This window comes from Macrotis lagotis, chromosome 2, assembly GCF_037893015.1.
Source record: "Macrotis lagotis isolate mMagLag1 chromosome 2, bilby.v1.9.chrom.fasta, whole genome shotgun sequence".
NCBI lineage: Eukaryota > Metazoa > Chordata > Mammalia > Peramelemorphia > Peramelidae > Macrotis > Macrotis lagotis.
Window position 1 is genome coordinate 113,216,887 of NC_133659.1, and position 6,819 is coordinate 113,223,705.

Sequence of the window (6,819 nt, forward strand, 5' to 3'; positions counted from 1 at the left end):
GTGCTCTATCCACTGGGGCACCTAGCTGCCCCCAGGTCATGGATTCTTAACCTGGGAACTACAGACCAACAAAATGTTAGATAGATAAAATGTATAGATTTCAGGGGTTCCATAAAGTTGAATGAGGAAATATATATATATATATATCTTTATTTTCACAAACCTTTGGTTTCTTTTTCTTGTCTTTTACTTAATTCATTTAAAAACATGATTCTGAGAAATAATCCTTTACTTAATTGCTAAGGTAGTCCACGACACACACAAAAAATTAGGAATCACTGTCATAGATGTCTTTTATACAACTTTTCATGCATAAAATGCTATACACTACTTAGGCTATTTCTTTGTTTTTATGTTGCCTTTTGGGTCACTTAGAATTATGGTTATTCTGAGACCACAGTATTCCATGACTTTTAAATTGATTACATTTAACAAATTTTATTAAGGTCCTAAGTAGTACAGTGGATCTGGCCTGGAGTCAGAAGATTCTTCTTCCTGAGTTCAAATCTGGCCTCAGATCCTTACTATCCATGTGACCCTGGCTAAGTCACTTAAACCTGTTTGCCTCAGTTTTCTCAAGTGCAAAATGAACAGGAGATAGAAATGGCAACCACTATAGTGGTTGCCAAGAAAACCTCAAATAGGTTCATAAAGAGTTGGACATAACTGAAAAGTCCAAGCAACTGCAATGACAAAATGTGCTAAGTACTGGGAATTCAAAGCCCAAAACCACAATAATCTCTACCTTTAGAGATTCTACAGTCTATTGAAAGATAATGACCATACTATATAACCAGGGGAAAAAAAATTTTAAACCAACTGTGATTTCGTCAGCAAAGGAAACTCCTATTGTGAAACTTCCTTCACCAGTGCATTTCAACTTATAGTCTTAGAAAAACTTGACTTGGCACATGAAGAGGTTAGATAGTCTGCTCAGTCACTCAGCTAGTTTATATCATAGGCAGGTCTTGAACTAGGTTTAACTAAGTTTAGTTCTAAATCCACTATGACCTGCTGTCTTTCATTCAGGAGAATTCTGAGAGTTGAAAAGATGAGCTTTTGGTACAGGATGCCGCTTAGGGTCATTGAAATTTCTGCACTGTTATAGCTTTTCTTTTCTTTCTCTTCTTTCTCCTCATGATGACCAAAAGGTGATAAGGATGGTACTTCATCTGGGGAGTAAGAGAACTTCTTGGTAGGTTTACAGAGGGATGCCAACTTTAAGGTCACCATGCTATAAAAGGAAAAAAAATTCCTATCTAAATCCCAACTAGTCATAGTAGCTGCTATAGTCATTGTCATATTAGTATTTAATAATAACCCAAAATTTGAACAAGAATTTCTTTGCTATAGGCCTAAGCTGTTAACCTGCCTCTGCCTGAAAAATCTTGAGTAAGGGGAAACCACCCAAACCATCCTTCTACATCTACTTCTACATTTGAATATTTTTCTTACACAGAATCTAAGTCTGCCTATTTATATTTATTAATAATAGTATGATCTCAGGTCAAGCAAAACAAATGTAATCCCTTTTTATGTAGTGGTCCTTCAAATATTTGAAGATAGTTCTCTTCTCAGTGATGATAATGGAATTGATGGTGGAAATATGATTGATGATGACATGGTGAAATTAGAAAAGAATGAAATTCTTTGGTTTCATATGTTAAGGGTGTAGAAATACTTTGGAAGCTGCAGATCTATAAGGGAAGACAGATCTTTAATGTGTCTTTGATTTCTAGTCTGCAAATATTTATTGAGTGACTAGTTTGTAAAAGGCTTAGTACTGGGTGTGAAGGCTGCAAAAATGGAAAGATATAATCTTTGCCCTCAAAGAACTTATATTTAATAGTAGGGGTTTAGTGGGAATGAAGAGAGAAGTCTATTATAGCTTCATTTTTCCATTTCTGAACATATAAATTCTAGAAAATCTCCAAGTTTTTTTTTTACAATAGTTCCCATTGTGGGGTGAAGGGGCATGTTGGTAGAATAGAAGTGGGATATAGTGGGATTCATGAGGTCATCTCAAAATATGGGTCAAATTCATGCCTAATCAAAATTTACTGTAAGTACCTAACCTAAAATGGATGTGTCCAAGTTTGAGGCAAACCTCTTAATGGTGGTCATCTCCTCCAAGAGTAGTTGCCAAAGGCAATTCCCTTTGTTACCAGAAAGATCTGAACAAAAGAATTTAGGGTCTTTGAACATCACAACTTTACAAGGTCACCTCCAAAACGGATCATATCCATCTCAGGATAGTTACTCATTCAACTAAGATCAGGAAAAAACAAACACAAAAGAGGCAGCCCCAAACCCAGGCTTAGGCTTATTTAGACAAGACACATATTAGAGGCTATGGCAACTACTAAATGGCAACTGAGGGAAAAGATAAAAACTGCCCATTTTCCATATCTTGGGGGGAAGTGGTTTGCATCAGTCCTAGGAGTTCAGGCTGGAAGGGAAGAGAGAACAGAAGGTGGGTTTACTCCCTTTTAAATGTCCACTAGTAAATTCAGTGAAAATATATCCAGGCAGTAGTGGCCCAGAGAGTTTATACGGATTTAAAAGAAATCTAAATATTTGACAAATGCTACTTTGGGAGGATGAATGATGCTTCTCAGTTATCTCAACCTGAATAAGGATGAAGCAGTTGTTTTTTTGAGTATGTAAACCCCTCCCAAAAGCTTCTATCTACCATATCAATTCAATCATATCCACTGAGTTATCACTCCTCCTGCTCATTGGACAAGATGAAGACTGTCCTAGCCAACTCAAAGCACCAAAAACCTCTGAAACAAGGCTAGGTCAGATATATGTGGGTACCAGAAAGTAACTCTATATGCCTTGTTCAACTCCTATTTCACATGTATGGAAGTTTATACAGAATATATTCAAATGAACATGTTAGTTTGGAGAGGGAAGGCACTCACATCTGGGGCTTGAGAGCTAGAATTTTAACTAAGGATATGCTGCTAAAGAATTTCATTATTTTCTAATTTCACCATCTCATTATCATCTCTCTGGGGATTAATGTGTGATACACATTTAAGATTAGAGTTTAATATTTCCTCCAACACTTTCTTAAATATAAATGATCAATAAAATAATAAATGTTTTTGAAAGTTTAACAATAGTCTATCTGTGTGGACTCTAGTATACTCCTATTTTTTAATAGGCAATTAGGATTGAATAACTTGCTCAAGGTTACATCTCTTAAGGTCTGAGACTGAGATTTGAACTCAGGTCTTTGGGACTCTAGAGGTGGTACTCTATCCACTGTACCACCTCACTGTCCCATATTTCATTGATTTTTAACCCAAGTCCTCTGACTTTAAATCCGGCCATGGGCCAGAGCTTCAACGGAACACAGGGCTGTTTGTGGGCATTGGCTTTATTTGGAAAGTCTAAGCTCCAGCAGAAAGATCTTTCTTTTCCCCATTCTTTCACCTACCATCATACATAAGTGACTTAATTATTTTTTCTCTATCACTCTTTCTGGTTTTCCAAAGCTTATGTTTTTTGCACAGCATCTATTGTTACTTCTTTCTCTCTCAGTGAAGATTATCCAAAAATTGGCTAATTTTTATTTGCTCACTTAAGACAGTCAGGCCCCCACCTTCTTTACTTAGCCTTTTCTCCTCTCATTGCATCCTTTTATTTGTCATTCCAGCGATCATGTCCAACCGCAAGTTTCTGATGTTGAGGGACCACAATTTTTCCAGCAAAAGCTTTTTGGATTACAAGAACAGTCAATGGCAAAGCCAACTCAGCAGGGAGTAGCTAGGGGTAGATTCCAGTGTATTACTTTTTGTTTTCTTAAGACTTTAGCTTGTAAAAGGTAATTTCACTGGGAAAATCCCTGTGCCAGATGCTGAAAGTGTTTGTTTCTAGCTCTATGAGTTGAGGCAACAATATTTTCATTGACTGCAGCAAATTCATTTGTTGAATGGCAAAGTTGAAGCTGCCAAGGCCGATTAAGAGCTGGAGTGAATGAGTCTCGGGAAATCCATCCATCTCAGGAGTCCTGCATCCTAAGAACTCTATGGTATAAAGAGATCATTGGTTGTGCACAACTTAATCAGAATACTAAAAAAGTTTTTTTCCCACAAAGCTCAAGTTCTTTTTATTTAGGATTGCTTCATTTCTAGCCAATAGTGACCTGAGAATTTATATTGATTTCAAAGAAATCCAAACATTAGAGAAGTGCTATTTTGGGGAGAAGATGCTTCTCAGCTATCTGGGCTTGATTACGGATGAATCAATTGTTTTTCAAGTATATAAAAACTCTCCCAAAAGGTTGTGTAGCTCCTATCTACCCATATCAGTTCAACAAACATTTATTTTATGCTTACTGTAAGTGCAGAACTCTGTGCTAGGTCAGTTAATATTTTTAATCTTTATAAACTTATTAATTTATCAATCAAATGAGTATTGATTAATTGCCTAATATATACCAGGTACTGTGGAATTACAAAAAGAGGCAAAAGACATTCTTTGTCCTCAAGGAGCACACAATCCAAACTGGTAAATAAATACATACAATTTTTGGAAGATGGGATTTTCATTGGAGCTTGAAAGAAACTAGGAAGTCAGAAATAAGGAGGAATATTCTAGGAATGAGGGAGAACCAGAGAGAATTCCTGGAGCCAAGAGATATACTGTCTTGTTGCTTGAACAACAAGCATGTCAGTGTTGTTGGATTGAAGAGTATACAGTGGGAGCAAAATGGAAGAAGACTGGAAAGGTGGGGAGGATGGGGGAGGATATGCCAGACAGAAGATTTTGTTTTTGCCCCTAGAGGTGATAGAGAACCCCTGAATCTACTGAGTAAGAGGGTAACATGGAAGGACCTGTACTTTAGGAAAATCACTTTGATGGCTAAATGGTGGATGAATTGGAGTGGGGAAAGACAAGGCAGGCAGATCCACCAGTTGTCTATTCCCATAAATAGGAGAGAAGATACAAATTTGGAAAAAAACCTAGTAAGAGGTACCTAAACACTGAACTGTAATGCACTAATAATAATAATACACACAGTCAAGAGGGCTATCCCATGGACCAGGCTCAGTGATTCTTCCTAGTTCTGATTGATTGTGTAGGAACCTTCTTCTTGCCATGTGTGACTCAGGGCTAAAAGCTTATCCTTTGAAATGACAAGGTTCCCCCTTACTGGCTGTGGACCTAGAAGGGATTATAACTCGGTGGAGACTTTAAAAGAGATCTCTTATCCTTTCCTGCTTTGAATCCTATTAAGATTATTTTGAGCCATTTCCTGAAACTTGGGAAGTAGAGTGCCCTATTTCCCACCTGGCATCCATGTAGCCACAAACAGATGCCATCTAAGGCACACGTCTTGCTTATATAAACCTAATTCCCAGGTTAGGCTCACCTTTTTTTTCTTTTAATTATTTCCTGAACTTAGGAAAATAAGTATCTGTCCTGAGATGGTTATGTCCAGGCTTTGAGGTCTTGAAGGATGGCAAGGGGAAGAGTAAATGTTTAGAGAAGATGATAACCAACAAGAGTTCTAAGTCTGACCCATTTTACCAGCAGGACTGGAATGGGAGTTGTTTAGATAGTACAGAATAGAAATGAAATGTAAAATGCATACTTAGCAGCCCTTCAGTTTTATGCTTAGCTATTTTAAAATATCAACCTCCCAGCTGGGTATAACAGTAGTTAGTACTGCTGCTTATTTCATTTAAGTTTAATTGTCTATTTGCATTTGAGAGAATATTTTATGTTAAGCATTTCTGAGAGAGAGAGAGAGAGAGAGAGAGAGAGAGAGAGAGTGAGTGTGTGTGTGTGTGTGTGTGTGTGTGTGTGTGAAATAAAAGTGGTGTTAACAAATTCCAGGTAGCTAGGTGATACAGACAAGAGTACCTGGCCTGGAGTCAGGAAGATTCATTTTCATTATTTTTTTATTAAAGATATTATTTGAGTTTTACAATTTCCCCCCAATCTTACTTCCCTCCCCCCACCCCACCCCCACGGAAAGCACTCTGTCAGTCTTTACTTTGTTTTCATGTTGTACATTGATCCAAATTGAGTGTGATGAGAGAGAAATCATATCCTTAAGGAAGAGACAAAAAGTCTAAGAGATAACAAGATCAGACCATAAGATAGCTGGGGGGTTTTTTCTAAATTAATTAAAGGGAGTAGTCCTTGAACTTTGTTCAAACTCTAGGGCTCTTTATCTGGATATAGATGGCACTCTCCTTTGCAGACAGCCCAAAATTGTTCCTGATTGTTGCACTGATGGAATGAGCGAGTCCTTCAAGGTTGAACATCACTCCCATGTTGCTGTTAGGGTGTACAGTGTTTTTCTGGTTCTGCTCATCTCACTCAGCATCAGTTCATGCAAATCCCTCCAGGCTTCCCTGAATTCTCATCCCTCCTGGTTTCTAATAGAACGATAGTGTTCCATGACATACATATACACAGTTTGCTAAGCCATTCCCCAATTGAAGGACATTTACTTGATTTCTAATTCTTTGCCACCACAAAACAGGGCTGCTATGAATATTTTTGTACAAGTGATTGACCTTGTTTTTAAAGGCTGGGGATGTGTTGAACAGACAAAGAAAGGGAGGACATTTCAATCATAGAGAACAGTGCAATAAAGCCCTGCAGAGGGGCGGCTAGGTGGCACAGTGGCTAGAGCACCAGTCCTGGAGTCAGGAGTACCTGAGTTCAAATCTGACCTCAGACACTTAATAATTGCCTAGCTGTGTGGCCTTGGGCAAGCCACTTAACCCCGTTTGCCTTGCAAAAACCTAAAAAAATAAAATTAAAATAAAGCCCTGCAGAGTAGAAGTACAA